Source organism: Scyliorhinus canicula, chromosome 6, assembly GCF_902713615.1.
Source record: "Scyliorhinus canicula chromosome 6, sScyCan1.1, whole genome shotgun sequence".
In the NCBI taxonomy this organism is placed as follows: Eukaryota; Metazoa; Chordata; class Chondrichthyes; order Carcharhiniformes; family Scyliorhinidae; genus Scyliorhinus; species Scyliorhinus canicula.
In genome coordinates this window covers 106,636,007-106,648,313 of record NC_052151.1, presented here as the reverse complement: position 1 = coordinate 106,648,313, position 12,307 = coordinate 106,636,007, and the positions used below count along the sequence as shown (strand labels likewise).

At 53.5% G+C, this 12,307-nt stretch overlaps 1 protein-coding gene across 31 annotated transcripts in view; it reads left to right on the top strand.

The window, feature by feature from the left end:
- The window catches only part of epb41l2 (erythrocyte membrane protein band 4.1 like 2), a 270,752-nt gene that overhangs the window by 18,017 nt on the left and 240,428 nt on the right, over positions 1–12,307 (top strand). The window lies entirely within an intron of this gene.

Below are 12,307 nucleotides of genomic sequence, written 5' to 3'. Positions count from 1 at the left end.
CAAACTCCATATGGACAGTGACCCAGAGCTGGGATTGAACCTGGGACTCGGCGCCGTGAGACAGCAATGCTCCACTGTGCCGCCGTGCTGCCCCCTGTTTAAAATGTTTAAATTGAAAAGTTGAATCTCAGGAATCTAATCTGAGTGGCAGCATAATAGAATGTAATACATTAAAAGGCAACTCAGAACTAGTAAGTGTTGTCAATATCTTGTGTGAAAGGGTTGTTCACTGCTACCAGAATTCACTGTACACCTGTGGTTTGGTAACTAACACAGATGCAGCGAATTACTTATGGGAATGTTTTATTGCTAGTGTTACTGTATTGGGGTACGTGGAGGCATCTTTGAAGTTTGGAGACATAAAGTTGTAATTAGAGTCGTAGAGTTTTTTTTACAGCACTGAAAAAGGCTTTTTGGCCCAGCTTAGGCCCAACCATCTTGAGCTGTTTCATCAATCACCTCCCTTCCATCATAAGGTCAGAAGTGGGGATGTTTGCAGATGAATGCACAATCCATGACTCAGATAATGAAGCAGTCCATGTCCAAATGCAGCAAGAGCTGGCCAATATCCAGGTTTGGTCTGACACGTGGCAAGTTACGTTCATGCCACACAGCGACCATCTCCTACAAGAGAGGATCTAACCACCACCCCATGACATTCAATGGCATTACCATCGTTAAAACCCCACAATCAACATCCTGGGGTTACCATTGATCAGAAACTGGACTCGCCACATTAATACTGTGGCTATCAGGGCAGGTCAAAGACTAGGAATCCTACGGAGAGTAACTCACCTCCAGACACCCCCCAAAGCCTGTCCACCATCTACAACGCACAAGGCAGGTGTGTAATGGAATAATCTCCACTTGCCTGGGTGAGTGCAGCTCCAACAACACTCCAGAAGCGCGACACCTTCCAGGACAAAGCAGCCCCACTTGATTGCTTCCCCTTCTACAAACATTCAAACCCTCACCACCGACGGCAGCCATGTGTACTATCGACAGGATGCACTGCAGTAACTCACCAAGGTTCCTTAGACAACACTTTCCAAAACCCAAGACCACTACCATCTAGAAGGACAAGAGCAGCAGATACCTGGGAACCCCACCATCAAGAGGCTCCCCTCCAAGTCACTCACCACCCTGATTTGGAAATATATCGCCGCTCCTTCACGGTCGCTGGGGCAACACCCTGAACTCTCCCTAACAGCATAATGGGTGTACCTACATCTGAAGGACTGCAACAGTTCAAGAAGGCAACTCTCCACCACCTTCTGAAGGGCAACTAGGGATGGTCAATAAATGCTGGCCTAAGCAGCGATGCCCACATCCCATAAATGAATAAAAAAACAAATAAATGATTGCGCATCAAGCACCAATCTACTCTCCCATTTGCCAGCACTTGACCCACAGCCTTGTATATTATGGCATTTCAAGTGCTCATCTAAATATTTCTTGAATGTTGTAAGGGGTCTTGCATCCTTTCATGCAGTAAGTTCCAGATTCCAACTGCCCTCTGGTTGTAAAGGCTTTTCTCACATATGCTCGAAATCCCCTGACCTTTACCCTAAATCTATGCCCCAACTATTGACCCCTTTTGTGAAGGGGAAAGTTCAAAGTTCCTTCCTAACCACACTATCTATGCCCTTCAGTTTTATATATCTCAATCAGGAATTGTCCGACAATACTGTTTTATGTGTGGTATTACTGTGAGTGGGTAAAATATACTGTCTGTTTAAGCAGTTTCAAAGATGGAACCCACTAGACTCAGTTATCTAATTGATGTCTGTGCAGACTGGATTCGTTTAGTTTCCATTTCACTTTTGGCATTAACAGGGCAGTGGCTTTACTGTAATTGTGTTATGTCTTACACTAGGGTGTAGTTTTAACAATTAATGTTTTATTCATTTTGCTCCATTCAGATTTATGTTGGTGTTAATTCACTCACAGATGTAACCTCAGTTTTACAGCTATGGCTTTTAAGGCAGGAGAGGACACTTCCCACTTCAATCTTAAACCGCTGTGTTGAATTGTAGATACAGGTTGCTGCACAGAATACTGTGTTGTAATTTTCTTTGTTCTTAATACTATTTATAATAAATGGTTGGGTCACTGTCCATTTTAGATTTGGTGTTATACAGTGGACATAATGAAACGGTTATTTCACCCCTTCCTCACAGCCCCCACTTTATAGTGATTTATTGGCCCAGGAATTCTAAAAAGGTAAAAGCAAAGTTGCCATCGTACAGATGACCATAGGCTGCTGTCCCCTTTTGAGGGCAACAGCTGACTGGTGGTGATTTAACCTGAGAATCACACCTCGGGCAAGGGGCAAAGTTGATAACTTCATGAATAGCCTTAGCTGATACGGGAATTATAATATTTTTTGTCACAAGTAGGCTAACATTAACACAGCAATGGGGCTGGTTTAGCACGGTGGGCTAAATAGCTGGCTTGCAATGCAGAACAATGCCAGCAGCGCGGGTTCAATTCTCGTACCGGCCTCCCCGAACGGGCGTCGGAATGTGGCGACTAGGGGCTTTTCACAGTAACTGAATTGTTAATTCAGAACTTCCAAATCACCTAACAGTACGTCTTTCAGGGCTTGTGGGAAGAAACGCACGTAGACACGGGGGAGAACGTGCAAATTCCACACAGGCAGTGGCCCAAGCCGGGACTCGAACCTGGGACCCTGGTGCTGTGAGGTAACAGTGCTAACCACTGTGCTACCGTGCTGCCCACATGCATTCAACCCATGCTGTTGTTCTCGTTCTGCATCAGAAACCAATTATCCGGGATTTCTAGTGGCGGCTATGAAGGAGTAAGCCGCACATTTGGTGGCTCCTGCTCTGGTTGGACTTTTGGACATTCCCCCCCCCCCCCCCCCTGACTTTTTTCTGGTTTTAAATGGTAAATTCGAAGGCTGAGGCAATTGGGCACCGTTTCCACGTATCGGTGTATGGAGAAAAGAACCATAAGTGCGCGAAAAGGCAGAAATAGAAAGATAGGCAAGAGCTGTGCTGAAGCTCCAGCAGGAGACAGCATGGCCGAGGACCGGACCCCTGGTGTGTTGGCCCAGCGATCAACGGAGCAGTTGGTGAAGGACATCCAGGACGGCTCTGCCAAGCAGAAACAGGACTGCCTGGACCCGATAAGAGTCAATTGATCGGTTGGATGACAGATTGCACGCCCAGGATCGGGCCTGAAGGATGAGAAGGCGCTGGCTGAGTAGGAGGAGCATCAAACAGTGGTTTGATGCTATGGGACCAGCAGAAAAGGATTCTGGAGAAGGTGGAGGACCTATAGAATAGATCCCGTCGGCAGAACTTAAGGATTGTCGGGCTCCAGGAGGGATCTGAGGGAGCTGATGCTGGGGCATACGTAGCCGGTATGTTTGAGAAGCTGCTGGGGGAGGGGACATTCTCCCGATCCTTGGAGGTGGACAGGGCGTACAGAGCGCTTGCGAGGAAACCGCGAACGGGGGACCCTCCAAGGGCAATGGTGATGAGATTCCACAGGTTCCTGGACAAGGAATGTATTCTTCAGTGGGCCAAGCGAACGCGGAGCTGTAAATGAGACAACAGTATCCTGCGCGTGTACCATGACCTGAGTGTGGAGGTGGTTAGGAAAAGGGCAGGCTTCAACCAGTCAATCTTCTTCAAGAAACAGGTGAAGTTTGGACTGCTATATCCGGCTTGTCTCTGGGTCACATTTGAGGACCAGCATAATTACTTTTAGTCGCCCGAAGACGTGTTGGACTTCGCAAAAAGAAAAGGACTGGTTGGGGGGGCTGAGAACTCTCGAACTTTGATGCCACTTGTTGGCTTCTATTGGGTCTCTTTTATTTTTTCTCTTCTGTTTTTGAGTTCTGTTTAAGAAGGGAGGGAAAAAGTTTTTTTGTTTTCGGGTTTTCTTTTTGGTGGATGTTGGCAATGCCTTTTTCTTTGATGTGCACTTTTGTAGGATGGAAACGTGCTTGTTTGGGTTTCGGTGTTTGTTTTTTTTTCAGCTGGGTGATTGTGTGGGGATTGTTAAATGAGCGAATTTGTTTGTATGGGCGGGGGAGGGGAGTGAGGGAACAATAGGTGGGAAACTTTTTGGGGGTGGGGGCCACCAAGCTAGCTGGGTGAGCTAGCTCACGGAAGTGCAGTGGGTGTGTGTGTATATGTTTAGTTTATTGTATGGGTAAGGTTTCAGAGTGGTGTTGCTGGGGGTGGAGGGGGGTAGTTCTGCTGATGAGGGAGGGACTTCGGTTGAGGGACAGAGTGGAAGTCGGCGGCGGCCGGAGGGCGGGCCGGAGGAGGAATGGCGCATGGGTTGGAGGCAGGCCCAAGAAAGGGGGTGGCTGATTGGCAGAGAGGGGGGGGGGCACTTTGCCCCCCAACTAGGCTGATCACCTGGAATGTTTGAGTGTTGAATGGGCCGGTTAAGAGGGCACGTATGTTCGCGCACGTGAGGGGACTGAAAGCGGATGTGGTAATGCTGCTGGAGACGCACCTTAGTAATGAACCAGGTTAGATTGAGGAACGGCTGGGTCAGTCAGGTCTTCCACTCGGGGCTGGATACAAAGACTGGAGGGGTTGTGATCTTGATTAATAAGCGGGTGATGTTTGAGGTGGGTAGAATAGTTTCGGATGTGAGGTCGATATATTATGGTTAGTGGTAAACTGGAGGGGATGAATGTAGTGCTGGTTTCATTTCATTAATGTATATGCGCCAAATTCAGATGACGTGGAATTTATAAAGAGGATGTTGGGGAAGATACCGGACCTGGAATCTCACAAGCTAATCATGGGAGGGGACTTTAATACAGTTATTGATCCCAGCCTAAATCGGTCATGATCGAAAACGGGCAGGGTGCCAGAAATGGCAAAGGAACTGAAAGGGTTCATGGGGCAGGTGGGGGGGGGTCCATGGAGATTTAGACAGCCGAGGGTGAAGGAGTTCGCCTTCTACTCCCACTTGCATAAGGTATACTCTCGGATCGATTTCTTTGTTTTGCTGGTAGGGGTGGTGAACATTGGGTACACGGCGATCACCGTCTTGGACCATGCTCCACACTGGGTTGACCTGCAGGTTAGTAAAGATAGCAATAAGCACCTGCAATAGAAGTTAGATGTAGGGCTATTGGCGGACGAAGCGATGTGCGAGAGGCTAAGGAAATGTATCCAGAATTACCTGCAAGTAAATGACACGGGGGAAGTCTCAGCAGCGGTGGTCTGGGAAGTGCTAAAGGAAGTGGTGAGAGGGGAGCTGATCTCGATCCGGGCTCACAGGGACAGGATGGACAGGGCAGAGACGGACCGACTGGTAAGAGATTCTACAAGTCGACAGGAGGTACGCGGAGACACCAGAGATGGGGCTTTTAAGGGAACGGCGGAGGCTACAGCCGGAGTTCGGCATGTTAACCACAGGAAGGGCAGTGGAAAAGCTCAAAGGCGAGGGGGGCGATCTACGAGCATGGTGAGAAGGCCAGCAGGATGTTTGCACAGCAGCTCCGAAAGAGGGAGGCAGCTAGAGAAATAGGGAAAGTTATTGACGGGGACAGGAACTTAGTTGGGGATTTGACAGGGGTGAGCACAGTGTTTAGGGATTTCTACAGCAGGCTGTACAGGTCGGAAACCCCTGCGGGGCCGGAGGGGATGAGGCACTTCCTGGAGGGGTTGACTTTCCCGAAGGTGGACGGGGAGCTGGTAGAAGGACTGGGTGCCCCAATCGGATTGGAAGAGATAGTGGAGGCCTTGAAGGCCATGCAGTCTGGTAAGGCCCCGGGACCGGACGGGTATCCAGTGGAGTTCTACAGAAAGTTCTCCGGGATATTGGGACCGGTGCTGATGAAGGTGTTTAACGAGGCAAGGGAAAGAGGGGTTCTGCCCCAGACAATGTCACAGGCCACGATTTTGCTTATCCTGAAACGGGACAGGAACCCGGTGCTGTGTGGGTCTTATAGGCCGATTTCCCTGTTGAACGTAGACGCCAAACTGTTGGCCAAAATTTTGTACTCCAGGATGGAGGATTGTGTACCGAACGTCATTGTGGCGGATCAGGCGGGGTTCGTTAAGGGCAGGCAGCTGGTAGCCAATGTAAGAAGGCTGTTACACGTGATCATGCCCCTGGAAAGTAGGGAGGTGGAGGTAGTGGTCGCGATGGATGCGGAAAAAGCTTTTGACCGGGTTAAGTGGGATTATTTATGGGAGGTTCTGGGGTGGTTTGGATTTGGCAGGGGCTTTATTGACTGGGTCAGGTTGCTGTCCCAGGCTCCTGTGGCAAGTGTACAGATGAACAGGCTGACTTCGGGCTATTTTAGACTGCACCGGGGGGGCGTGACAGGGATGTCCCCTCTTCCCCAGTGCTGTTTGCGCTGGCTATGGAGCCGCTGGCAATTTCTCTGAGGGCCTCAAGGGGCTGGTCTGGTGAGGGTGGGCAGGGGGAGCGGAGCACAGCACAGAGTCTCGCTGCATGCGGATGACCTGCTTCTGTATGTTTCAGATCCAATTTGAGGGGATGGAAGAGATCATGGGAATTCGGCTGGTTTTCGGGGTATAAGCTTAATATGGGGAAGAGCGAGATGTTTGCGGTCCAGGCGAGGGATCAGGAGAGGCGACTGGGGAACTGTCGTTTAGATTGGTAGGGGAGAGTTTCAGGTACCTAGGTTTCCAAGTGGTGCGGGATTGGGACTGGCTACATAAATTGAACTTGGGCCCGGTTGGTGGATCAGATGAAAGATGATTTCTGGAGGTGGGATGCACTCCCGTTGTCTCTCGCTCGTAGAGTCGAAACGGTGAAAATGACGGTCCTCCCGAGATTCCTGTTTGTATTTCAAAGTCTCCCCATCTTCATTCCACGGTCCTTTTTTAAACAGTTCAACAAAGTTATAGCGGGCTTTGTATAGGGGGGCAAGTCCCCGCAAGTGAGGAGGGTAATGCTGGAGCGGAGTCGGGGAGAGGGAGGGCTGGCGCTGCCGAACTTTAGCAATTATTACTGGGCAGCTAACATTGCCATGATTAGGAAGTGGCTGGGGGGGGGGGGGGGGGGGGGTGTGTGTCGTCGACGTGGCTGCATATGGAGGCAGTGTCATGCAAGGGCACAAGTGTGGGGGCGCTGGTAACTGCGCCTCTGAAGCGAATGTGGGAGGAGGAGCTGGGGGGGAGAGATAGAGGATGGTCCATGGGTGGATGCGTTGAATAGAGTCAACGCGACCGCAATTTGTGCCAGACTCAGTCTGATTCAATTCAAGGTCGTTCACCGGGCTCACATGACAGTGGCCCGGTTGAGCAGGTTCTTTGGGGTGGAAGATGGGTGTGCAAAATGTGCGGGAGGACCAGCGAACCGTGTCCACATGTTCTGGGCATGTCCAAAGCTGAGGGGATTTTGGCAGGGGTTTGCTGATATCATGTCCATGGTATTGAAGATAAGGGTGGCAATGAGTCCGGAAGTGACGATTTTTGGGGTGTTGCAGGATCCGGGAATCTAGGAGGAGAAAGAGGCAGACGTTCTAACCTTTGCTTCCCTGGTAGCCCGGAGGCGGATATTACCAGCATGGAGGGACTGAAAGCCCCCAAAGTCGGAGACTTGGCTATCGGACATGGCTAGCTTTCTCTGTCTGGAGAAAATTAAGTTCGCCTTGAGAGGGTCACTGTTAGGGTTCGCCCGGAGGTGGCAACCATTCATCGACTCCTTCGCGGAGAATTAATCATCAGCGGGGGGGGGGGGGGGGGGGGAAGGTTAGTGTAGATTAGGGGGTTAATTAATGGTGGGACCTGTTCGGGAGGGAGGTGGTATTTGCTCGATGTTTATATTTTCATGTACATTGTTTATATTGCTGCTGTTGCAATGCCAAAAAATACCTCAATAAAATGTTTATTATAAAAAAAGAAACCAACTATCCAACCAATGAAGCTAAATCTGTGTGCCCAGTGCAATGAATTGGAATCATCCCCCTCACCCGTTGTAAAGTAATATTTTCATGAAGCAAATTGCTAGCAATACAAGTTGATGGCGAGGTGACATCAATTGGGCATCTGGGACCTCATGAATGTCTGGTCGAGTCCAATAATCATGTCTCCTTGACCAATTAAATTGAAGTGCAGAAAAACGAATAGAGCAAGCTAAAGGAGGAAATAGGGTGAATTAGAGTCTAATTACACATGGAAGGGGAGATAGAGGGGGAATGAGAGTTTTAAGCCAAAGAGGAAAGAAAGTAAGTAAACAAAAATTCCATTCCTCCCTAAGGAAGCAAGATTCCTTGTTTTCCATGAAAACCTATACGTAGGAAACGAGCGAACAAGATCTGCTCAGTAACAAAACCAGAAAGCGTGAAGGCTTACACGTATTATGGAACCTTTGGAAATTCTAATTTTGGCATTAATGCTCCCTACCCAAATCACACACAAAGCATCACCAACTAACATTGCTCAATAAAAATGAATGAAGGTTTCAGAAAATCCAAATGTATAATATAATTAACCTACATGATTGGTGTGAGAGGATTATGAAGAAACCAGTAATTAACTTAATCCCTACATCAGCATCCGATTGTAATAGCGTCAGGTTGAAAGAAGAAAAGTTCCAATTTCCAAACTCAGTTTCTCTGTGTGATTGGAACCGTCTAAAGTACTATGAATTAATGATCAGTTATTAATTGCGCAGTCCCAGCTGATCCACTCAAGAATAAAATAGGTTGTGTATATTGACAAGGGCTCCAAGCACCACTGAAGCAGCATAATCAACCTGATCAAAAGACAGGCAGTATTACACCAAGCGGTTTCCCGCCTGCATGGAGTGGCTTCAATGGGAAATCCCATTGACAACCGGAGGAAATAGAGAAACTCGCCACCAGCGAACAGCACACCACCGAGAAACAGGCGGCTGGGAGACTGCAAATTCCAGCCCATTGAGTATAGCTACCACCACCATCTTTATTGTCACATGTAGGCTTACATTAACACTGCAATGAAGTTACTGGGAAAATCCCTAGTCCATTACATCTCCAGCTGACTAATCTTTTTCTTGTAAAAAGTGCTTTTTCCGTTATTCAGAGATTGACCAATCTTAAAACTGAGATGGACTGTATTATAGTCTGAAATGTCCTGGCAAGCATTGTAGTGGAGTGTATATGAGGAGAGCATATTGCAGCATTAACATCCCAACTTCGGGCATTGCTTCGGGCAATTATAACTTGCGCAGATTGTTAAATCTGAATAAATTGTATCTGCTCCACACATTGGTCTCCTGTCTTATTTTGTGCTCTTGCTCTCGCTCTGGCCCTGGCTCTCTCACGCCCTGGCTCTCTGGCCCTGGCTCTCTCGCTCTGGCCCTGGCTCTCTCGCTCTGGCCCTGGCTCTCTCGCTCTGGCCCTGGATCTCTCGCTCTGGCCCTGGCTCTCTCGCTCTGGCCCTGGCTCTCTCGCTCGCGCGCTGACTCTCTCGCTCGCCCTCTGACTCTCTCGCTCGCGCTCTGGCTCTCTCGCTCGCGCTCTGGCTCTCTCGCTCGCGCTCTGGCTCTCTCGCTCGCGCTCTGGCTCTCTCGCTCGCGCTCTGGCTCTCTCCGCTCGCGCCCTGGCTCTCTCGCTCTCGCCCTGGCTCTCTCGCTCGCGCTCTGGCTCTCTCGCTCGCGCTCTGGCTCTCTCGCTCGCGCTCTGCCTCTCTCGCTCGCGCTCTGGCTCTCTCGCTCGCGCTCTGGCTCTCTCGCTCGCGCTCTGGCTCTCTCGCCCGCGCTCTGGCTCTCTCGCTCGCGCTCTGGCTCTCTCGCTCGCGCTCTGGCTCTCTCGCTCGCGCTCTGGCTCTCTCGCTCGCGCTCTGGCTCTCTCGCTCGCGCTCTGGCTCTCTCGCTCGCGCTCTGGCTCTCTCGCTCGCGCTCTGGCTCTCTCGCTCGCGCTCTGGCTCTCTCGCTCGCGCTCTGGCTCTCTCGCTCGCGCTCTGGCTCTCTCGCTCGCGCTCTGGCTCTCTCGCTCTCCGCTCTGGCGTGCTTGCTCTCGCCCTGGCTCTCTCGCCCTGGCGCTCTGGCGTGCTTGCTCTCGCCCTGGCTCTCTCGTTTCTCGCTCTGGCGTGCTTGCTCTCGTTCTCGCTTGGCGGTGCTTGCTCTCGTTCTCGCTCTGGCGTGCTTGCTCTCGTTCTCGCTCTGGCGTGCTGCTCTCGTTCTCGCTCTGGCGTGCTTGCTCTCGCTCTGGCTCTCTCGCTCTGGCTCTTTTCGCTCTCTCGCTCACGCTCTCGCTCTGGCTCTTGTCGCTCTCTCGCTCGCGCTCTCGCTCTGGCTCTTTCGCTCTCATCGCTCTTGCCCTGGCTCTCTCGCTCTGGCTCCCGCTCGCTCCCTGACTCTCGCGCTCAGCGCTCTGACTCTGGCGCTCGCGCTCTGGCTCTCGCGCTCGCGCTCTGACTCTCGCGCTCTCGCTCTGGCTCTCGCGCATCGCGCTCTGGCGCTCCCGCTCGCGCTCTGGCGCTCGCGCTCTGGCTCTCTCGCTCTCGTGCTCTGGCTCTCGCGCTCTGGCTCTTTCGCTCTCGCCCTGGCTCTCTCGCTCTCGCCCTGGCTCTCTCGCTCTCGCCCTGGCTCTCTCGCTCTCGCCCTGGCTCTCTCGCTCTCGCCCTGGCTCTCTCGCTCTCGCCCTGGCTCTCTCGCTCTCGCCCTGGCTCTCTCGCTCTCGCCCTGGCTCTCTCGCTCTCGCCCTGGCTCTCTCGCTCTCGCCCTGGCTCTCTCGCTCTCGCCCTGGCTCTCTCGCTCTCGCCCTGGCTCTCTCGCTCTCGCACTGGCTCTCTCGCTCTCGCCCTGGCTCTCTCGCTCTCGCCCTGGCGCTTCTGCTCTCGCCCTGGCGCTTCTGCTCTCGCCCTGGCTCTCTCGCTTTCTCGCTCTGGCGTGCTCGCTCTCGCCCTGGCTCTCTCGCCCTGGCTCTCTCGCCCTGGCTCTCTCGCCCTGGCTCTCTCGCCCTGGCTCTGGCATTCTCGCTCTGGCGTGCTTGCTCTCGCTCTCGCTCTGGCGTGCTTGCTCTCGCTCTCGCTCTGGCGTGCTTGCTCTCGCTCTCGCTCTCTCGCTCTCGCTCTCTCGCTCGCGCTCTCGCTCTGGCTCTCTCGCTCGCGCTCTCGCTCTGGCTCTCTCGCTCTCTCGCTCTTGCCCTGGCTCTCTCGCTCTGGCTCTCCGCTCGCTCCCTGACTCTCGCGCTCGCGCTCTGACTCTGGCGCTCGCGCTCTGGCTCTTGCGCTCTCGCTCTGGCTCTTGCGCTCTCGCTCTGACTCTCGCGCTCTCGCTCTGGCTCTCGCGCTCGCGCTCTGGCTCTCCGCTCGCGCTCTGACTCTCGCGCTCGCGCTCTGACTCTCGCGCTCTCGCTCTCGCGCTCTGGCTCTCTCGCTCTGGCTCGCTCTCGCCCTGGCTCTCTCGCTCTCGCCCTGGCTCTCTCGCTCTCGCCCTGGCTCTCTCGCTCTCGCCCTGGCTCTCTCGCTCTCGCCCTGGCTCTCTCGCTCTCGCCCTGCCTCTCTCGCTCTCGCCCTGCCTCTCTCGCTCTCGCCCTGCCTCTCTCGCTCTCGCCCTGCCTCTCTCGCTCTCGCCCTGCCTCTCTCGCTCTCGCCCTGCCTCTCTCGCTCTCGCCCTGCCTCTCTCGCTCTCGCCCTGGCTCTCTCGCTTTCTCGCTCTGGCGTTGCTTGCTCTCGCCCTGGCTCTCTCGCCCTGGCTCTGGCATTCTCGCTCTGGCGTGCTTGCTCTCGTTCTCGCTCTGGCGTGCTTGCTCTCGCTCTGGCCTCTCTCGCCCTGGCTCTCTCGCCCTGGCTCTGGCATTCTCGCTCTGGCTCTGGCGTGCTCGCTCTCGCTCTGGCTCTCTCGCCCTGGCTCTCTCGCCCTGGCTCTCTCGCCCGGGCTCTCTCGCCCTGGCGTGCTCGCTCTCGCTCTGGCGGTGCTCGCTCTCGCTCTGGCGTGCTCGCTCTCGCTTGGCGTGCTCGCTCTCGCTCTGGCGTGCTCGCTCTCGCTCTGGCGTGCTCGCTCTCGCTCTGGCGTGCTCGCTCTCGCTCTGGCGTGCTCGCTCTCGCTCTCGCTCTGGCGTGCTCGCTCTCGCTCTCGCTCTGGCGTGCTCGCTCTCGCTCTCGCTCTGGCGTGCTCGCTCTCGCTCTCGCTCTGGCGTGCTCGCTCTCGCTCTCGCTCTGGCGTGCTCGCTCTCGCTCTCGCTCTGGCGTGCTCGCTCTCGCTCTGGCGTGCTCGCTCTCGCTCTCGCTCTGGCGTGCTCGCTCTCGCTCTCGCTCTGGCGTGCTCGCTCTCGCTCTGGCGTGCTCGCTCTCGCTCTGGCGTGCTCGCTCTCGCTCTCGCTCTGGCGTGCTCGCTCTCGCTCTCG